The 22,639-nt window shown below is 48.9% G+C and overlaps 1 long non-coding RNA gene and 1 other non-coding gene across 2 annotated transcripts in view; both read right to left on the reverse strand.

The window, feature by feature from the left end:
- Nucleotides 1-400: 400 nt before the first annotated feature.
- Nucleotides 401-472, reverse strand: TRNAI-GAU (transfer RNA isoleucine (anticodon GAU)). The gene has a single exon. It is a non-coding gene; the product is annotated as a tRNA-Ile (tRNA).
- A 4,274-nt stretch (nucleotides 473-4,746) lies between these two features.
- LOC143823218 (uncharacterized) overlaps nucleotides 4,747-22,639 on the reverse strand; it is a 44,818-nt gene continuing 26,925 nt past the window's right edge. The window contains exon 3 of the long non-coding RNA XR_013226416.1: nucleotides 4,747-5,015. This is a non-coding gene — a long non-coding RNA (uncharacterized LOC143823218). The remainder of the gene's footprint in view (nucleotides 5,016-22,639) is intronic.

The following is a 22,639-nucleotide window of genomic DNA, read 5'->3' on the forward strand; positions in this document are numbered from 1 at the left end:
TTCATTAATGACTGAAATAATTTTCAGGATGGGAAGATGCTTGTTTGCTCTATTTTGTTTGCAGTGTTCCCTCCTTATCGAAGTGTATGCATGCATGCATGGATTTTTTAAAAACCTGCAAAAAAATCCCACAATGTGTGAAAAAAACCACCTTCTTTTTACATCACGTTTGACATGTTGTCTTGCACACAGAAAGCAAAATGTATCTTGATGAAACTATATTTGCAAACACAACGAGATGGTGTTTCTCTTTGGGGAGAGAACACCCAAAGGGCTATGTCTGGGGATTGAACCTGGGGCCTTCTGCATGCCAAGCAGAGAATCTGCCACTGAGCTACAGCCCCTCTCCATGGCCTCAGGTTGAGGCCTTTCCTATCACCTATTCCTTAGTCCTCTTCACTGGAGATGCGAGGGATCGAACCTGGGACCTTCTGCATATCAAGCAGAGGCTCTACCACTGAGCCACAGCACCCCACATTAAATATAAGATCTGTATATCTGCAGCAAGCGCTGCAGCAGGTGTTTATTGATAAAACTGTTTAGACTTCAAGAAGCCATTCCATTCCCCATGGAGACTTAAAAAAAAGAAGAAGAAAAGAGCCACTGACTTGGAGGAATCAAACACCATTAGTTTAAAAACACGTCCTCCTCGGTGCCGAAGTCAATTATTTGCTTCTAAGAACTCCACAACCATCTTTCTTCATTTATCCAGGAAACGTATTCATTTTTTTTTAAAGGTGACCCACATTACCGGTGTGTTAATAAAAATGCAGCGAGCATAGCCAGCTACTTTATCTCTTCCCATAGCCGGCTCTTCAAAGACAGATGGGCTCTCAGGGGATGTCAGGCGACCGCACAGGTGAAAGCTCACGAGTGGGAATGAGAACACCCGAAGGGCTGTGTCCGACCACGCTGCTTAACTAAGTGTGAAGCCTTCCCCCGGAGAAAAGAACCTGGCAGTATTATGCTAAGCAGAGTGATAGCCTTCGAAGACTGCCAGGAAGGCTTAGACAGGCAGAACTGAGCTTGGGATTGTGCTGTGTTAGTGTCTGATTTGCTGTCAGGGTTCGGGGAGGCTGACACACTCCCCAGAGTCCCTCTTGGCCTCAACAGGCCTCAGACTAGGGAGGGGAAAGGGCTAACAGCACCCTAGGTCTCCCCCCTCTCTTGCCCTCTCCTTCAGCCAGGTAGCCTGCAGGATAACTAAACGGTCCAACCAGGCCTGAGACCCTCATGAGGGAGAGTCATAGAATCACATAACTGGAAGGGACCATATAGGCCAACTCCCTGCTCAATGCAGGATCAGCCTAAAGCATCCATGGGCTATAGTGATGCCAACCTCCAGGTGGGCCCAGGGAGGCTGGAGGTCCAATGAAGGCATAATGGCCAAGATCTCCCTACTCCGAATTTTGCCTCCTGACTCTGGGATTCAGAGACGTCGTGCCTCTGAATGTGGAGGGTAAGAACAAGAGAAGAGCCCTGCTGGATCAGACCAGGGGTCCATCTAGTCCAGCATCCTGCCTCACACAGAGGCCAACCAGTTCCTCTGGAGGGCCAACAACAGGGCAGGGAGGCCGAGGCCTTCATGAGAACATCAGAAGAGCCTTGCTGGATCAGACCAGGGGTCCATCTAGTCCAGCAACCTGCCTCACACAGGGGCCAGCCAGTTCCTCTGGAGGGCCAACAACAGGGCAGGGAGGCCGAGGCCTTCATGAGAACATCAGAAGAGCCTTGCTGGATCAGACCAGGGGTCCATCTAGTCCAGCAACCTGCCTCACACAGGGGCCAGCCAGTTCCTCTGGAGGGCCAACAACAGGGCAGGGAGGCCGAGGCCTTCATGAGAACATGAGAAGAGCCCTGCTGGATCAGACCAGTGGTCTGTTTGGCCCAGCCTCCCATCTTGCACAGTGGCCAACCAGCTACTATGGAGGACCAACCACAGAGTATAGGGCCTTGATGTTGCCACCTGGCACTAGAATTCTGAGGTCTACTGCCTTTGAATGCGGCGGTTCTCTTTAGTCACAATCGACAGCTAGATAGGTAGACAGACAGATTGACATACATTGTTGTTGTTGTTAGGTGCGAAGTCATGTCCGACCCATCGTGACCCCATGGACAATGATCCTCCAGGCCTTCCTGTCCTGAGGACACCAAACTTGTTAAGGTGACCTACTCATTTGGCATTTGGGCTCTTTCGACACCAGGGCCCTTGCAATTCGAACTTCCCGTACATAGCCGGGCCTTATGGAGGCGGATGCGCGGCGCATGATTTCATTGCCAGCTCAACCTGTTGTTCCCCCACAGGTGGGTGGCATCATTACCCTCCCCTTGCAAACCCGAGGAGAGGCTCGCAGACCAACTCCATCCCAATTAAATCCCCCGCAAACTGTTGCAAACCGTGAGCCAGAGGACGGGAGAAGCATTTTTGAATAATTGACGGCATTTGTTTCATTGTCAGTGTTTGGGCTGGGAGAAGTTTTCCCCGGTGCCGCTAATGAGCACCCGCCGGTCTCAGCCAATAATCCCGAATTAGGCCAAAACCTTCCGGATGGATTTTGAAGGACAGGCTGCCGTGGCCACTGTCATGAGCCTCCTGTAAGGGGGAGCTGATGTGCTTAAGTTATGCATTTGAAACCTGGGTGCCCCCGTCCGGCTTTTGCACTTCCTGACAAACAAGCTGTCGCACCCAATCTCAGAGGTTGCCGTCCACAAACGGACCTTTCGGGAATCTTGAAGCTCGCACAAAAGCACGGCACCTTGGAAATTCTGCACGGAAAGGGGCGCACCGGAATCAGTTTGAAAACTTATTTGCAGAACGGATAAATTGCCTGGAAATGGATGGGATCAAAGCTCCTTGGCCATGGGGACTGGTGGGTGAAGGTGTGGGAAGGAATCCGAATGCGGCAGGCAGAAACCCAGGGGAGAAAGAGGGAGGGGAGTGCCTAGAACTGGTTGCCAACTCTGAGCTGGGAAATCCCTGGAGGCTTTGGGGGTGGAGCCGGGAGTGGGCAGGATTTGGGGCAGGAAGGGGCCTCAGTGGAGCAGAACGACATGTAGTCTGTCCTTCTGAGCAGCCCTTTTCTCCCAGGGGAACGGATCTCTGCAGTCTGGAGAGGGGCTGTATTTCCAGGGGATCCTCAGGTCCCGCCTGGAGGCTGGCATACACGGTTGTACCATTCACTTTGAGTCAGGGAAAAAGGCTGGTGCTGGTGGAGCACCCAAAAATATTGCAGCACCATCTTTATTAAATTTAGGACTCCCAACCTCCAGATGCTGCCTGGAGAAGTATCGGAGTTGCAACTGGCTTTCCTCTACCTGAAGATGTCTCAGAGTGGCTGACAATCGCCTTCCCTTTCCTCTCCCCACAACAGAAACCCTATGAGGTGGTTGAGGCTGAGAGTGATATTACTGAAGAAGAAGAGTTGGTTCTTATATGCCACTTTTCTCTATCCAAAGGAGGCTCAAAGCGGCTTGCAGTCGCCTTCCCATTCCTCTCCCCACAACAGACACCCTGCGAGGTGGGTGAGGCTGAGAGAGCCCTGATATCACTGCTCGGTCAGAACAGCTTTATCAGTGCTGTGACTAGCCCAAGGTCACTCAGCTGGCTGCATGTGGGGGAGCGCAGAATCAAACCCGGCATGCCAGATTAGAAGTCCGCACTCCTAACCACCACACCACACCAAAGTGGCGTCTGGGAAAGACAGGCTCTAGCAGACCAGTCTCCCTCCAAACAGCACTCTGAAACAGGCGGTTCCCCACCTTCCAGAGGCAGTGGCCATGCCACACAACCGGTCTGTTCACGTAAGCTTGGCTTCAGGGCTTCCGCTCAAGGGGTTCTCCAAGGGAAGAAGTTTGAGAGCTCTTCTTCTTCCTGCAGTAGCTATCTAGCTTGTTAAAAGTCACCTTGTCAGGTATCTTCACAAGCATTTATCTTCGGCATTAAAAAAAAAGAAATCTGCTTTGGTATTTATGACAAACTCCAGGCATTTGGGGAGAAAGCCGCTCTAATTAAGCCAAGAACAAAAGACCCCAATGCGCAAACTTAAACCAAAAAGGAATAGAAAAAAGAAGAAAAAATGTTTCCTTTCAAATAGCACCTCCGTCCTGTTCAGTGTAAGAGGGGCGATGAGATTACATTATGCCAGGCTGTTGGAGGACACACACACAGGCAAACCCTGCCCGACTGTTTCCTGAATCTACATTTTGGGATGCGCTAATCTCATTTGCTCATGTTACCCAAAAGAGCGCATGGATTATTCAAAAACTGTGGTGAGGGGGCTGGAAAAACCTGGAACCCAGCGCACTCCAACTTTTAAATAAAGAATACTCAAAAATGAGGGTTATGGTGTGAATATCTCATCAAAATTAGAATTTTGGAGCCTCCTTCACGTATGCGCAAGACAATCGTCAAAGCTCCACTCAAACACAGGATCGGCCGGACAAGGGGCATCATTTATAAAATAAGCATCCTGTTGAATACTGTTTGAAAAAACGATTGATCGTTTCTGTTTCCATAAATAGTGATTTACTCACACCATGACGTTCATTTCCGAATATTCTTTATTTAACGTGGGTCCCAGGTCTTTCTGGCACCCTCTCCGTTCTTTTGCCTTGTTTCCTCAGGGCCTCGCAAGCAATGGGCAATATTGACAATGGAAATCTTTGCCCTCCAGAGGGTTGATTCACAGGGCCTGAGCACACAAGTGATACATGTGCCGGAGCATTAAGAGCGCGGCTCCAATGCGCAGACTCTCTCTCCCCACTTCAGGGTGACGCCCCCCCCGCCCGTAACGTAGCCCTCAATTTGCTCCTCCGTGGCGCGAGCCGAACCCTTGACTCTTCCTTTCCTTTCCTCACCTCGGTTTGTTTTCCACCTCGTTCTGTTTCCTTGCACCCTTTTTTGGAACATCAACAAATCAGCATTCCAGGGAGGCAGGCCGTGCACATCTAAATGACGCAGGCTATCTGTGCAAATACCTCTTCAGCGGCATCTGACAGCTCTCCAGTATGCCAATCTGCAAAACAGGCAGGGGAAAGTGGAGATGCAGAGCTGTTCACAGTGGGAGGCCTAACAGGAAAGGCTCAGGTTGTGTTTTGTGGCACCGGCAGTCAGGTTGCCAACCCCCAGTGGAGGCCTGGAGATCTGCCACTATTACAACTGATTGACAGACAATAGTTCCCTTGAGGAAAAAGCTGTTTGGGAGGGTGGACTGGATGGCAATAGAATTGCTGAGGCCCCTCCCCTCTCCAAATCCCACCCTTCCCAGGCTCCACCCCCTAATCTTTATTGGGCCATTTGGTTGCTATATAGCAGAGTTTTGCCCATTCACAGAAGGATGGTGCTGTGTGCTGTAAATAAACCTCCCAAGCTGTATAGTGCCAAAAAGGTATTCAAGGAGATACAGTTCGCATAGAATCGTAGAATTGGAAGGGCCCTCCTGGGTCATCTAGTCCAACCCCCTGCACTATGCAGGACACTCAAAACCGTCTCACTCATCCACTGTAATTTGCCACCCCCTTGAACCTTCACAGAATCCAGCTGACAGTCAAAAAGACTGATCTAAAGAGTCGTCTTGAGATTCCAGGATGGGACCAATTTAACTATGGATTGCGAAATCCGTTCAATTATGCTGCGGCTGCTTTGGTTGGTAGAATCCCTCCGAGAAGGTTCGCTTACCAAGCTCAGGAGATAATCCCACGAGCTGATTGGACTCAAAAACCTATCCAGGGATCTCCGTTGGGACTGTCGGATTCTGCTCAAACACTGCACATTTTTTTAACTTGAACAAAAATGAAAGCGAAGGGGGAGGGAAAGCATTCCCCCCCGCACAATAGAAGTCTCAAGGTGAAGAAACTCGACCCATTGCTACATCCCCTAAAATTTAAGGGCACATTCAGCCCCATCACCCCAGCAAAGGTGGAGGTGGGAAATGTTTCCTGTCGTTCTCAGAGCATAAAAGAACAGCTGGGGTTGGAATGCTATAGTTCAGGAACGTGAAGGTCCAAGGAGCAAATTGCCCTGATCTGCTCTAGGACAGGTATTCTTCACCAGGGTTTGTTTCATTCATTCATTCATTCATTCATTCATTCATTCATTCATTCATTCATTCATTCATTCATTCATTCATTCATTCATTCATTCATTCATTCATTCATTCATTGTATACCACTGCTCCCCGACAGGTCTCACGGCAGTTCACACCAGAAAAGATTAAAATACAATAAACCCAATAAATGACCCAGTTAAACAATTAAACAGCCAGGTGGCAGTGGTCACGTCCTCTGTACACAGTCCTAACCCGCCCCGTTCAGCTGGAGGCCGCAGCCTCTTCCAGTTGAGAATGAGAGCTGGTTTGATGGACCTTGGGGATCCAAGTTGGAAACCCGGGACTCTGCCCTGGCCTCAACCGTATGCCTGGCGGAAGAGCTCCGTCTTGTAGGCCCTGCGGAAAGCTGGTAACCCCGGCAGGGCCCTCAGTTCTTCTGGGAGCTCATTCCACCAGGTTGGAGCCAGGACTGAAATGGGTAGAGTTAATTAATTTTCAATATATTTTTACATTTGTTAAACATTTATTGGGTTATATGGCCATATATGGTCATGTTGACCTGCCTCTCCCTCCCCAAATGGCCAACGGTGGGCCTGGAGGGGGGTGGAAAGAGGAGAGGCCCTGGGTGGGCTTGTCCACAGCTCTGCTTCCCAACCATATTCTGCACCATGGCAACACTTATAGGTTATTTCAAAGCCTGACAAATGTTTCAGGGGTTTCAAAATGTTAAAAAAAGCCAAGAAAGGCTGTTCTGGGGGCAAGCAGGGAGGAAGGATGAGTGATTGGGATGTGAGTGTCCTGCAGAGTGCAGGGGGTTGGACTAGATGACCCATGAGGTCCCTTCCAACTCTATGATTCTATGATTCTAAGTGAGGTCAAAGGAACAGGAAGTCTCCAACGGAGCCAATTAGAAGAGTACTTGAAAAAGAAAAGACCAAGTCCCTAATCTAAATAAGCTAACATCTCTTATGATGCCCCCTGTTGAATATTCTTCACATGCTGTCAAATCACGTAGCCAAGAGTTCTTGCAGAATCTTGCAGCTAACTGCTCCTTGCCAGGGATGGAACTCGGGCCGTTCTGCATTCCAAAGAGGTGCTCTTCCACTGATTCACGGCCCTACCCTAAGGCCCAATCTTCTGGGTTAAATTAACTGGCCCATTTTATTACTTCTTGAAAGAACCTTTATTAACGTTATTAATTTTGCACTCCCTTCTGCGGGAAGGTAGGATCTAACTGGGCCTTGGCAGCTGAGGCAGCATCTTCCCTGCTGAAGGGTCGGATACAATGGAAACCAACGGAAGCAGGGGGTTTTTGGCTCTTGGCATGCACACAGTTCTAGGGCAGGCAGTTCTCAAATGGCTCCACCCCTAGCCCGGGCTTGATCACCTCCAGGCAGCACTTGGAGGTCTCCCACCGCTACAAGCAATCTCCCAGACAATGAAGAACAGTGCCACACTGTTGGGAATTGGTTGGGTCCTGAGTCCTTCTAGAAAAATAGAGCTGAAAAGTAACATAGTGTTTTGAAAATAGGAAGTCAGTGGTAGCAAAGCCCATTTTAAAAATGGGCTTTGAAAGGGGTGGCAGGCAGGAGGGCGTGCAAGGATGGCCGTGGCTCCCTTTGGCCCCCGTCCCCTCCAGGCCTATCATTAGCCATTTTGGGGGTGGGCGGGTCGACATGACCATATATAGTTGTATCACCTGATCAATGTTTAACAATTTGTTAAAAAAAAAATTAACCCCCTCCCCCATTCAGGAAACCTTCCCAAGGCCATCAAGAAACACCAAGGCTTCACGAAACCCTGGTTGAGAAAGCGTAGTTTAAGCTGCTGGTGCTGCATACTTCCTTTGCATATTTAAACTCTGCTGACAGCTTTGAACCCAGCTTGCCCAGCTCCCAGCCCCCCCCCCCAACTCTCGCCAACCCTTGAGGCAGGGCTCTAAAACCCCGAAGCCATATGCATGGGTGCCTCTGTCCTCACACCCAAATCTGTCTGATTGCTCATGGCAGGAATGCACCGCTGTCCGCCCTCGGCTTGGAGGAGGCTGCTTGTGTTGCACGTTCGGAAGAGTCATTGAGATAGCATTTGTTAAAGATGCGACGCGAGATCACAGGAGGATGAGGCCAAGCGATGGGCTTTCCTTGCCCTCTGCCTGCTTTCAGGCTCGCGTAAAAAAAAAAACAGCAAGAACATGTCTTTATAATCGCTCCACGAGGGTGACTGGCTGTCAACCGAGGCGGTTTTCTCGTTGTTTTTTCTGGATGTCCTAATGGAGAGGGCGGGCGAGTCGTCTTGACATTGGACTGGGAGGAGCTGCAAGATAAGTTGTCGTAATGGAAAATAGATGTTTGCAGCGCTGTAATTACTTAGAGCCACCAGGGAACAGTCCGCCTTCCCTCGTCTTGCTCTCTCTCTCTCTCTCTCTCTCTCTCCCCCCCTCCCTAAAGAGCTTGTGTCCCAGAGGTGCTGCGGGTTCAAATCCAACTTGAAGGACTTAACTCGAATGGCACAGAGGCCAGCTAGTCTGGCCCCCTGCTCAATGGAGGATCAACCTAAAGCAGGGGTAGTCAAACTGCGGCCCTCCAGATGTCCATGGACTACAATTCCCAGAAGCCCCTGCCAGCATTCGCTGGCAGGGGCTTCTGGGAATTGGGTCCATGGACATCTGGAGGGCCGCAGTTTGACTACCCCTGACCTAAAGCATCTAGGATAAGTATCTGTCCAGACAGTTTGAAGACCACCGGTAAGAGCTCCCCACCTCCTTACAGAGCCCATTCAATTGCTGAACTACATGGACTGTGACAATTTCCCCCCTGATATCTAGCTGGTACCATTTTCCATGCCCGTTTAAACCCTTTACCACAGATCCTCTCTGTTGCCAACAGCAACTGTTCCCTGTCCTTCTCCCAGGGACAACCTTTCAGATACTCCAAGAGAGCCAACCAGTCTCCTCTCAGCCTCCTCCTCTCCAGGCTGAACGTTCCCAAGCCCCTCAGCCTTTCCTCACAGGGCCTGATCATCCCCGCTCTCCTCTGCACTCCCTCCAATTTGCATGCCTCCTTTCTGAAGTGAGGCCTTCAGGTTGTTTGTGCATGTCAACCAACGAACAAAGCAAAAAAGAAACCACAATGATCTCCCCTCCCCCCTGAGTCCAACAGAACAAAAACAATCCACCGCTACCTTCATTATCTTCTGATTACTTTAATGTCCCTGCCCGGCAGGAGGACCAAATTTCCTCTCTGAAAAGGGGGAAATGTGCATTTGGAGTATTCAAATAATGTGATTGCTAAAAATGCACCAACTCGACATCCAAAGGAGTGATGGGAAATAGAATGAGGAGACGCAATGATGGTTATTAAATAGCCTCCAAGAGAGAAAGAGCGCGCTTTCGGCGAACGAGGAATTGCAGCAGCGACCACCAGGAGCTGTTATATAAGAAAGCAATTTTTTTTTTTGCAGGCCAAGGTTGAAACTTGATGTGCTCACGTTATTGGTACGTTGATTAACTGTTTGGTGGGGAGAGGAGTGCGGGAAGCGATGAGAGACACAGATCAGGTCACAGGCAAACGGGGAACGTGTGCTAACTTACTTCAGGAGAATAGCCCTGTTGGTCTGCCATTGTTGTTGTTGTGTTATGGTGACCTTGTAGGGCAGGGGTAGTCAAACTGCGGCCCTCCAGATGTCCATGGACTACAATTCCCAGAAGCCCCTGCCAGCATTCGCTGGCAGGGACTCCTGGGAATTGTAGTCCATGGACATCTGGAGGGCTGCAGTTTGACTACCCCTGTTGTAGGGTTTTCACAGGAATAGGTGTCCAGATTTAGTTTGCCATTGCCTGCCTCTGTGGTTCCCATTCAAATACTAGCCAGGGTTGATCCTGTCTAGTTTCTGTGATTGGACAACAACAACAACAACAATTTAATTTTTTAATACCGGCCTTCCCTGGCAAGCTCAGGGCAGATAACCTCAAATCTCAAAACAATCAATAGAGATTGTTTCTGCCAGAAAGATGAGATCCAAATTGTGTGACTAGACTTAAGAATTTAACCATCAGGACTTTTTATATTGTATGGTTTCACATGGTAAAGTTCCCCTAACGTTGTAAGAAATTTATTTGGCCATGTTTAAATGTCCGTCGTTTTATCCGTTCTATATCCAAATCTTGGTCGAATGCGTATACTCCTCTGAACCTGTTTGAAATGGACAGCGGCCAATCAATAAATTGAACTGCACTGAACTATACGTTAAACATTAATCAGATTACAAATTTAAATGTAGGTTTAAAAGTAATTAAAAGCTGCCTCTTTATAATTTAAAATTTTATGGGGAGGGGGCGGAAACTAATCAGCGCTGAGAGGTTTTGGGTGATCAGATGGATTCTCAAACTGGGAAGCCGCCATTTTCTTGATGGTATTTCCTGGCCTCAACCACAGCTTCCCCTTTCCTTTCTCCCAAGGTCCCCCAGCAGCTGCTCTTAACCCCCCACCTTCTTGGAGAAATCCAGGGTTGTGGTTAAGTGTGGTGGTCTCTAATCTGAAGAACCGGGTTTGATTCCCCTCATCTCTGCATGCAGACAGCTGGGTGACCTTAGACTAGTCTCAGTTCTCTTAGAGCTCTCTCAGTCCCACTTGCCTCACAAGGTGCCTGTTGTGAGGAAAGGAAGGGACCGTGATCAGAAGCTGCTTTGGGACTCCTTCAGGTAGTGAAAAGCAGGATATAAAAACCAACACTTCTGCTTCTTCTTCAAGCTGGCTCTCTGTTAAAAGAGCTCCTGGCTGGAAATGCAGTTTTCAAAGTGGCAGTGTGGGGTGGCCATTTCATCTAATTTGGCTCTCAGTCTATTGTAAAAAATTCAAACGGTAGTGTCAAAAGAAATTCTCTTCATTCCCCCGTTAACTCGATTTGTCCCTGAAATCCTGTGTTTCCCTCTGTTTTTTTTTAAAGCAATTCAGACTTTGTTTCTAATCAATTCTGTTCACACAGAGCTGGGAGAGACCCCAAAGGGCCATCCAGTCCAGCCCTCCAGCTTCTCGGAAACTTCAAAATCACACACTCCTGGCAGGTGCTCATTCAATCTCCTCCAAAAAAACCTCCAACGAAAGAGACCCCACCTCCCTCCGAGGCAGTATATTCCATCTAGGAACAGTCCTCAGCATCAGAAAATGCTTTCTGATATTTATGTGGAATGTCCTTTCCTGTGATATCCTCCTTGAACCACAGTGCTCAGTTTTGTATCAAAGAGAACTTCAAAGAGAGGCTAGGCTGGAAGGAGCTTCTGCAAATCTGCACTCTGTAGCTGCTCGAGGACAGCGGTGTCTTCCACAAGCAGCCTCTCCTCCTGCTACACCACCATTCTGGGCTTTGTACCATAAAGCAACTGCATGGGCCAGAGTTACAAAGAGATGCCTCGATTTCTCTACGAAAGGGAATCACAGAGAAATCCCTCTGGTAAAAGAGACAAAAGAGGATCAGAGGACCATTTTGTGAGCCCATCGCAGGAGTCGACCCAGAATTTATGTTTCTGGTGGTGATGCTAATTTGCATTGCTGCCATAGCAGGATCAGCTTCCTCTCAAGGAAGCAGCCCTGGCACCTCTGCATAATGTAGTACGGGCCCCTCCTTTAAAACTCCTTGCGCCATTAGCAACACCCAGGCAGGGGAGATTAAAAACAAATCAAAATAAATCCCTCTCCTCGCAAAGTCAATAAATATTTGAGCCGGGGAGCCATTAGCAGAAAATGCACCGCACCAAGGAAAGAAACAGAATCACGCCTAAGATGCCTGGGTCAGAAGCCATGGCCTGTATTCTCGGAAACTGGGGGAAGAGCCTTTCACTTCCACTGAAATCCCCCATAGAATCATAGAGTTGGAAGGGATCTAGTCCAACCCCCTGCACTATGCAGGACACTCCCAACCCTATAGCTCATCCACTGTCGCCTGCCATCCCCTTGAACCTTCACAGAATCAGCCTTTCTGTCAGATGGCTATCCAGCCTCTCCAAAGATTTAGAACCCACTACCTCCCGAGGACGCCTGTTCCACTGAGGAACCTCTCCAACTGTCAGGAACTTTTTCTGGATGTTTAGACAGAATTTCTTTTGCATTAATTTCATCCCATTGGATCTAGTCCCTCCGGGGCAAGAGAGAACAACTCTGCTCCATCCTCTATATGGCAGCCTTTTAAATATTTGAAGATGGTTATCGGATCCCCTCTCAGTCGTCTCCTCTCCAGGCTAAACAGACCAAGCTCCCCCAACCTTTCCTCCTACGTCGGTCTCCAAACCCCTCACCATCTTTGTTGCCCTCCTCTGGACACGCTCCAGTTTGTCTACATCCCTCTTCAACTTCCTCTTCAAAACAGGAGTCATTTGGGAGTCATTGGTTGACAGACATATTGCTGGGATGACGATTTCAGCAAGGAAACCAGAGTCACATGGCTTTCCCATCGAGCGGCTGTCAGAGAAGTGTATTCACAAATAAGCCGGAGAGCAAAAGACAGCAAGGATGACAAATTGTATCAGGAGTGGGGAGTGAGGGGGACTGGAGAAGGATATGATTGTCAAGAAAACAGAATGCAGAAGAACCAGTTACAGATGCCACATGAATATCGGACGGGCGGGCTGATACTGAAGATAACTCCCCGTTCTCGGGCTGCTGAGTGGCTGATCTCTCTGGCACAGGCAGAGTTTGTGGCTGCCAGATCAAGAGAGCTTTCAGGAAAAGGGCTTGGATGTAGGTTTCTTCCCTGAGATACTAAGGTTTCAGGGTAGAGGGGGTCTGACCCAACAGGGCTCTTCTTTCACCTGAATTTTGAAGCGGTGCAGGCCACACATTCACAACCTCAGTCCAGTGTGGCATCATGTTTGCAGACCAGGACTAGAGAGTCTGAGAGTCTAGCTCAGGGGTGGGCAAACTGTGGCCCTCCAGATGTCCATGGACTACAATTCCCATGAGCCCCTGCCAGCAGGCAGGGGCTCATGGGAATTGTAGTCCATGGACATCTGGAGGGCCACAGTTTGCCCACCCCTGGTCTAGCTGAACCCAGGGTCTGAGTCAGCAGAAAGCAAGTTGATCTCTGTCCTTGCAATTCTCTCCGCTGTCTTCTTCTCTCCCACTCAGGCAGCCATGTCAGAGGAAGCAAGCCGCCACATGGTTCTCCAGCTTTGCTTGTTTTTCCCTTTGCTCATCCATCGTCCCCTAATTTCTGAAGACGTCACAAGTCGCTAGATGGATCTCTCTCCCTTTCTTCCCCCCCCCCTCCCCACTCAAACAGGGAGAAATCCAATGATGCTTTAACAAGCAATTGTTCTCACTGGCAGAATTACAGTAAATACGTCAAACGGCGATAATCCCGGGCAAACTCATTTTTTGAATAGGGACAGGGCGGAAAACAACTGGAGAGCTCGCTCGTGAAGACTTCATTAAGGCCGCATTAAGGGGCAGAGTGGCTCCGGAAGGCGTGAAATCCAGCAAAGGATTAAGCCGATGCTAGGGCGTGCCAGGAGGGTCATCTAAGCGGCTTGTACAGAGAGGCCTTTGTAATCTCAGCCTTGCTTTAAGAAGAAGAGCTGTTGTTGTTTTTTTTAATCCCCTTTAATCTACCCGAAGGTGTCCCAAAGCTACTTACAAGCACCTTTCCCTTCTTTTCCCCACAACAGACACCCTGGGAGGGAGGTGGGGCTGCGAGAGCTCTGAGAGAACTGCGGGCGGCCCCAAATCACCGTGCTGGCTGCATACGGAGGAGGAGTGGGGAATCAAAACGGGTTCTCCAGATTAGAGTCCATTGCTCTTTAACCACGACACCACGCTGGCTCTTTAAAGCAGATGCTTTTTAAAAAAAAATAACAATCTGCCAGAGCATTAGCCAAAATGTTGGTCATTCCTGGCCCCAGGGAAGCATGCCTGGTCTCGACTAGGGCCAGGGCCTTTTCGGTCCTGGCCCCTACCTGGTGGAATGAGCTCCCGGAGGAGCTCCGGGCCTTGCAGGAGCTTCCGGTATTCCGCAGGGCCTGCAAAAAGGAGCTCTTCCACCAGGTCTATGGTTGAGGCCGATCCGGCCAGGGAGATCTCTGTATAGCCCCCCTTCCAGGATAGAGCAATGTGAATGGCAGTTTGCAAGTTCCATCCGCAACCCTTTTCCCACCCCCCTCTAGGAGATTTTTATTGGGGGAATGATAGTGATCTAGTTAGTTTTTTTTCTGCCGCATCTCTTTTCGTTACTGTGATGAGTTGGATCTGTGTTACGTATACTGTTGTAAACCACCATGAGCCACTTGGGAGGGGCGGGTGATACATTGAAATGATGATAATGATGATGATGATGATGATGATGATGATAATAGCAAACAGTCCTCAGCTGTTCTATGACAGCCCAGCCTCCCTTCCCTTGAGTGAGTCGTTTTGAAAATGCGGAAAGGCTTTGAATATGGGGGAGCATTCATACCTCGAATGTGCCTTTTGTCTGAACCTGATTACATTCTAAGGAGGGCTCTTCTCTTCGCCCATGGGATACAGGATCAGGGCCATCTGTTAAGGTGCAATTTGGCCGGCGCGCAATACATGCCGCTCGACGAAGTCCTCCAGGTGGACGGTTCTAAATGAATCCAAAATTGGATTTCCAAGTTCTATGGGGAAATGATAGACCGCGTCTGAATTTTGATTGATTATGGGATGTCACTTAACATTAAGGATGAAGGAACCTTAAGAGGGGGGAAAAAGACACCAGTGTCTAAATATTTTAAGGCAAGGTGACCTTGGCACTGAGAACAAAGATAGTTTTTTGAGGAATTTGTGATGCAGAAACCTCGTAATATGATATCTTTGCAATATTACATAGCTGAGCAAATGCAGAGGAGCCGTCGGATTGAAGAGCCCTGGCCTAGGGAATTTCAGCCCTTCAAACGAATTAATGAACAGAGAACAAAAATAATCTGAGTTAGGCTAGGGCTGGAGGCCTTCAGGCTTCAACCCCCACGACCAGTCAGCTCGCTGGTGGGAGAACGTATTGGGAGCAAGAGGAAAGCCCAGAGGACATCACGCAGGAAGTGACATCATCACGTCAGCAATGTCCGACTGACGCTCTGGTAATTGTGCAAAAACTCTATGGTAGAAGCCATTTTTACCACTGAGGGCCTTTTCGCACAGGGATCTTTGTTGCAAATTGTTTGCGGAATGAAAAATCGCCATTTAAAATAGTGGAATTCGTCGTTATGCATACCTGCCTTTGTAGTGGAATCAGTTGCGTTTTTTAGCGTTTCCCACAGGCTTCCGGTCTCGGCAGAAATCGCTAGAAAGGAAGCGCTATTGCCAAGCTCGTCCCGCCCCTGGCCGTCAAGCAGCCAATGGGCAGCCGTTAGCATGCTCCCAAACAGCCCCTTTCCCTTTAAGAAAGGTTTTTTAAAAAAAAAAAACGACCCATAGCAATGAATCTAGGTAGATTCGTTGCTACGGAGAGACCCATCCAGCTGCCTAATGTGAGCTGTCGTTTGATTGTATGATCATTTGCACGCTGCCTCGAGTGATAAAAAAAAAAATCCCCCCCCCTCTCACGGGCACGATTTTCGGCTGAATTTATTTGTAAAAAATAAAGGGACTTTATTTCAGCAAACGGGCTTTTATGTGGTTTGTGCTTAGTGACTAAAGGTGAAGGACTGAAGCCAGGGAAGCCTCTAAACAGAAAGAGGCTCGCCGGTGCGTTTATCCCCGCTCGCTCGGAGAAAAAAAAATGGCGATTGCTTCGCCGGAAGTTTGGAGGAGAGAGCCAGGGGGAGGGACTTTGAAGAACCAGCAACAATGGTAACGCACAGGTCTTTAGCGCTACTGTTGCAGATTGGTTGCAGGAGTGTATCGCTATCCGGAGGGTGAATCCACTTTTCTGGATTCCCCTGAAAGCGCCACAACGAAGCGCTTTTTGCTGATTGGTTTCAGGATTGTTGCAGATTGTCTACGACGTCGTGGGTTATGTCAAATTAGTAGCGTTTCCAAATAGCAACCATTCTGCTACTTTGAAGCCGTGCGAAATGGCCCTGAGTTTTCACCCACATACCAGAGCGTCACTGCCAGGAAGTCACTTTCAGTGCGATATTGCCTGGGCCGCCTTCTTCCTCCCGGTAAGTCCTTGATTAGGCATTGTGATAATTGTCGGCCACTTTGAGACACAGGAGATCTGCTGGGGAAACTTTGGCCAATCACAGTTCTCTTAGAGCTCTCTTAGCCTCACCTAACTCTCAGGGTGCCTGTTGTGAGGAGAGGAAGGGGAAGGTGATCCTCAGGCGCTTTGAGACACAGGAGGCCTCCTGGGGAATATGGGTCATTCCTAGTTATCACAGAGCTCTCTTAGCCCCAGCTGCCTCACAAGGTGCCTGTTGTGGGGGGAGGAAGCGAAGATCATTTTGAGGTACATGAAGCCTCCTGGGGGAATTCCAGGTGGTAGCCGAAGGTCTTTTGGAATTACTTCTGGTCTCCAGGCTACAGAGATCTGTTTCTCTGAAGAAAATGGCCGCATTGGTAGATGAACAATGGCATTATGCAACACTGAGGTCCGTCCCCTCCCCAACCCTGCCCACAACCCTGCCCACCCCCCAATCTCTGGGCATTTTATCAACCTAGAGCTGGCAATGCTACCAACCCACTGAGTCTCCGGTCACCTCATGCTCAATGCCCATAGAACACAGAACATTGTGAAATGAGGAAAATTCAGCTCTGGGATACACACGTGAGCTAGAGAGCCAGCTTGGTGTAGTGGTTAGGAGTGTGGACTTCTAATCTGGTGAGCCGGGTTTAATTCCCCGCTCCTCTGCATGTAGCCAGCTGGGTGACCTTGGGCTGGCCACAGCACCGATAAAACTGTTCTGACCGAGAGCAGGAATCTCAGCCTCCCCTCCCTCACAGGGTGTCTGTTGTGGGGAGAAGAAAGGGAAGTTGACTGTAAGCCGCTTTGAGACTCCTCCTCCTCCTCCTTGTAGTATCTCCTGTGTTGATATGAGCAGCCCCCTTTAAAATCTCCTTTCCTTCCTCTGTTCTTTGTGTTTTGAGGCATCAGGTAGGGGGGAAATCCCCTGCTTTGCCCCATAATTCTGCTATCGTGAGGGCCTATTCAATTCTTGTAATCTCTCCTTGGGGATAGGTCCCGCGGAAGAAAAGAAAGCCTCGCTTAATCCACAGCACACAGGGAATAATATTTTAATAGTCTTTGCTAATCTTATGGTTTCAGAGTGACAACATTGTAAGGGGTTTTTTCCCACCAGGGGACTTGCAGCCTGATTCTCCGCCTTTCGAAAAAACAGTAGGGATGCCGTTCCACCCGGGGGCAAGTACAAGACGGGGGGCCGCCATCCTGCCCAATCCCCTGTTTATTTGACCTCGTTAAACAGCTAAGCATGAGCATCAGATACAAGCGGTGTTCCGCATACCTTCAGTCACTGTCGTTAGGGAGCTCTAGGAATCAGCGGGAACTCTATGGTAGACCCATAGAGAGTCCACTGATACCTTGAGCTGGTAAACATCCTTTCTTGGTGTAGTGCAGGGGTAGTCAAATTGCGGCCCTCCAGATGCTGGCAGGGGCTCCTGGGAATTGTAGTCCATGGACATCTGGAGGGCCGCAGTTTGACTACCCCTGGTGTAGTGGTTAGGAGTGCGGACTTCTGATCTGTTACAATACATGGAGTTTGATTATTGTTATTATCACTGCGCTCAGCCTCAGGGGAGGGTGGCATACTAATGCAATAAATAAATAAATCTGGTGAGCCGAGTTTGATTCCCTGCTCCCCCACATGCAGCCAGCTGGGTGACCTTGGATACACCACAGCACTGATAAGGCTGTTGTGACCGAGCAGGAATATCTTGGCTTTCTCAGCCTCTCCTCCAGGGTGTCTGTTGTGGGAAGAGGAAAGGGAAGGCGATTGTGAGCTGCTTTGAGCTTCCTTTGGGTAGAGAAAAGCGGCATATAAGAACCAACTCTTCTTCTTCTTCAGTAATCTCAGGGCTCTCTCAGCCTCCCCTCCCTCACAGGGGGTAGAGAAAAGCAACATGGATGAACCAAATCTTCTTCTTCTTGTTTTTTCTCCAGATGTGACATTATGTTGCACACAACACCATGCATCTCCCTATGTCCCCACCTCCTGAAGCAAGACAAAGGGAGGAAACATGAAAGTGCTTCCCCTTTCCCTCCCAACCGGAGCTCACTCCGGAGGAGAAGGGGAACAAGAGGATGTGGTCAGCGCGAACTGATCCCTCAGCATCCAGCGCTGCTGAGAGGCACATGATACCCACCGTGCAACCAGACCCATGACTCTCATTCCCAGAGACTCCCAACCCCTTATTAAAACGAACCAATTAATTCAATCCGGGCCGGTGAATTTATGGAGGAGGCAATCAAAGCAGCAGCATCAAGGGTTTCTTTTTCCCAACTTGTTATCTGCAACTTTTATGTGAAAATAATGTTTCGGGGGAGGCGAGAGGGACGTCTAGGCCTGGTTCTGTCACCGGCTTATAATAGTGAATCATGTGGAAGTTCTAATTAGGCCGGGGAAGCGTTCCGCTAGCAACCGCCCCTACAATATGACGCCCACGTCGCAGTAAAGTTAATCTTTCCGGCGGCATCCGAGTCGCCGGAATGACCGCCGGACCGTTCTTTCCTCCCCATTCTTTTAAGACTCGATGCCGTAACGGGATCCTAATTGCCGGACTAAGCCTTAATACAAGGAGAGGTCGGGGAGTCGTGGGGCTTAATTGATTTCTTCTTCCAGAAAATGACGCTCGCCCGCAAAGGATCCGGTACGGCCACAGCAGTGGGAGCGTCATTAAAAGCTTATTAGCGCGATCGGCCCCGGCAATAAGACATAAAAACAGCACATTAAAGGGATATAACTGTAGCTCGCCATGAGCTTGGCCTGTTTTTATTTTCTCGCCCAAGTTTCTCCGGCACTCCGATATGATGAGGTTTAATTACCATATGCTTGAAAAATGAGGGGATATTAAAGGAGGCCGGTTGGAGAGGCTAAGACACAACATTCACTTAATGGATTCTGAAGATCAATTATCTTTTAAAACCTCGCGGTAGGGCCGCTGCTCACAAAAGGAGCTTTGCTGGAGTTGTGATGGGGAAGCCGGCCTGGCTGCGAGAAAGAAAGCAGACACTTTTAAGGGTGGAAAGTAAACGGCCATGCAAATAGCGGAAGGATGTGACACTCCCCCCTCCCGGGGGGAAAAAAAGCAATCTCTCAAGCGCCTCTTGATCTGCAAGGCTGTCTTTTGTTGTCTTTGTTTTGTGTATTTATTGCGTTCGCCTGTTTGTCTCTGTGGGCTTTAACCTGAGTTTCTTTTCCCTGTGGCGTGAGGAAGGCAGCAGAAAAGCCCTCTTTGGGATCCACGAGCTCGCAAACATGACCTTTCGTCCTAACTGGAAGGCAGGGAAGAAAGGGAGAAGCGAGGAAGGAAATGAAAGGGGGGAAAAATGAACAAGGAGAAATGTTAAAGAACTCGGAATGGAAGAAAGTAGGGAACTGACAAAGCGGTATGGATAGAGAAGGAGGGGAGGAAGGAATAGATCAAGGAACTCGGAAGTGCTTTTCCTGAGTCAGGGTGGAGTTCACTAGAAACTCCATTCGTCAAGGTCTTGGATGTTGTATCTGATGAACTACGGGTGTTTTCAGAGTCTCCCCTCACAATGGTTCCTAGTTCGTCCATCCCCTGGGAGACTTCCCAATCATATAAGAATGCGATGTTATACTCCTCACAAAGAAGTAAATAAAATGCCCATCAACTGTTCCTTCACTCCACACTTTGGCATGGAAAGATTCCCATCTGGCTATGTCCTATCTATGCTCATGAATCATAGAGTTTCCTTGGAGGACCCCCATCCAAATACTAACGAAGGCTGACCCTTCTCTGCTTCCGAGATCTGGGCATGCCTGGGCTATTCTGTTGCCCACGAGGCAGGGTAAAAAGAGGTAGGCTGAAATAATAATAATAATAATAATATTTTTACAGGTTGACCTTCCCAGTTGGCTCAAGGCGGGCAACAACACGGCTTATATGTCATAAAGTAACATTGATAAACAGTTAAACGTTTTAAATTGAAATACATTAGAATAATAAGAAGAGTCTGTTTTTACATCTTGCTCTTCACTGCCCGAAGGAGTCTCAAATCGGCTTCCAATCACCTTCCCTTCCTCTTCCAGTTTGGTGTAGTGGTTAGGAGTGCGGACTAATCTGGCATGCCAGATCGATTCTTCACTCCCCCACATGCAGCCAGCTGGGTGACCCTGGGCCAGGCACAGCACTGATAAAACTGTTCTGACCGAGCAGGAATATCAGGGCTCTCTCAGCCTCACCTCCCTCACAGGGTGTCGGTTGTGGGGAGAGGAAAGGGAAGGCAACTATAAGCTGCTTTGAGACTCCTTCAGGTAGAGAAAAGTGGCATATAAGAACCAACTCTTCTTCTTCTTCAGTAATCTCAGGGCTCTCTCAGCCTCACCCACCCCACAGGGTGTCTGTTGTAGGGAGAGGAAAGGGAAGGTGACTGTAAGCCCCTTTGAGCCTCCTTCGGGTAGAGAAAAGCGGCATATAAGAACCAACTCTTCTTCTTCTCCTTCAGTAATATCAGGGCTCTCTCAGCCTCACCTCCCTCACAGGGTGTCGGTTGTGGGGAGAGGAAAGGGAAGGCAACTATAAGCTGCTTTGAGACTCCTTCAGGTAGAGAAAAGTGGCATATAAGAACCTTCCCGCAACGGACACCCTGAGAGGTAGGTGAGTCTGAGAGAGGTCTGACAGAAGGGCTGTCACTAGTCCAAGGTCTCCCAGCCGGCTGCATGTGGAGGAGCGGGGACTCAAAACCTAGCTCGCCAGATTAGAAGCTGCCGCTCTTAAACATTAAGCCGCCTCCATTAAACCTTATAAAGGGGAATTGCATTTCCGGTGGGAGGCTGGTGTTTTGTGGATGCCGCATTGTTGTTTTGTGAGCAGGGAGCCCAGAGCTTTTTTCGGTGTTAATTACTTGGCCTTGAAAGATCTAGGCATTCCCAAACGTTTTGGACCCTGACTTGTGGCAAGTAGGGAGGTACGATCGAATTCTTCCTTTCCAGCCCCGAGTGGAACCCTGGTGTTGTCTGCTCAGCTAAAAAATATCGTCAACGTTTCATTCATTCTGGCAGGCGGTGAGAACAAAATTCTGTCTCCATAGACACGGAGGCTGCGGGAGACAATCAAATGTCTTTAAAGTTGGTACTTCCCAAAATAGACCCAAACGAAGATCAATCTCTAAAAAGAAACGATGGCATGAAGTAAGGAGAACATGAACGATCATGCACTCGCCTGTGATTCACATTGAAGACAGGGGTGGGGAAACTGCTGGAAACTGTAACTCCATTCAAGAGGAGTTAGGGAAAGGGTGAGCAGTTCTCTCTCTCTCTCTCTCTGGTCCACTGGGCATTCCCCCCTCCAAACTGGTTAAACCTTGAGCCTCTTTAGCAGTTGCTTGCGTCTCTTGAGCAGTCATGCAGCTCTAATTTCATCTCCCCTTTCTTCCGGGGAGCTCAGGGCAACACACACAATCCTCCCCTCCTTCTCTTTAAACTCTAAGCCAAAAGGCCAACTCTTCAAAAGGAATCTCCTAGTGATACTGGGGATGGATTCTAAGAAGGGCGGGTTTTGGGAGGGGAGGGGCTTCAATGGGTTAGAATTAGGCATATAAATTTAGTTTAGTAGCCCCTCCCACCCAAAGAAGAATACTATTACCAGTATTTTATGGCATCTTCTATACTGAATACCTGATACAATCAATGCCGAATATTCGGAAATACTGAATATTCGTGAATACCGAATATATTCTGCTCCATCATACCCTATGGGGCAATTAAAGTCAATGGCAAATCTAGCCTATTCAGTGGTCTGGCGGGTACAGGGTTGGAGGCTAAGGCACCAAATTTGCCATGCCATCCTCAAAAGTATCACCAGGTTTCAAAAAGGTTGGTCCCCAGGGGTACAAATCCATGGGAAACCAAAGAGAGTGATCTCATCCCTCCACTGTTTCAAAAGGGGGGAAATAAATAGCTAGGTCGCAGAATGTCCCACAGAGCTTAGAAGGGGCTCTAAGACAGTAGGGCTGAAGACCACCGATAGATTGACTGAGAGGGGTACCCATGTTAGTTTGTAGCTGTGTTCAGAGGAAGAGCGTTAGTCATTGCTGGCTTCCTCACATATGCTCCTCCCATGCCACAAAGATTGCTGGTCTTGGTGAAGTGGATAACAGCTGCAGTCCCAGCAACCAGACATGCAGCCAGATGGACAATCATGGGCTTGTCCCAGTCCTGATAGAGCTGTTCTCCTGGAGCAGTAATATGTCAGGGCCCTCTCAGTGTCACCTACCTCACAGGTGTTATGGGAAGAGGAAAAGGCAGGTGACTGGAAACCACTTTGAGATGCCTTCGGGGAGCGAAAATCAGGGTATAAAAACCAATTCTTCTTCTTGGAATTCAATGGGGACTGAGAGCAGCTGACATCAGTCCCTTCTCCTCCATTATGACCTCATTAAAAGCAGGAAGGTTGAGAGAGAGAGAAACTGGCCCAAGGCCACTCAGCGGACATCCATGGAAC

This window comes from Paroedura picta, chromosome 13 (genome assembly GCF_049243985.1).
Source record: "Paroedura picta isolate Pp20150507F chromosome 13, Ppicta_v3.0, whole genome shotgun sequence".
NCBI classification, from domain to species: Eukaryota; Metazoa; Chordata; class Lepidosauria; order Squamata; family Gekkonidae; genus Paroedura; species Paroedura picta.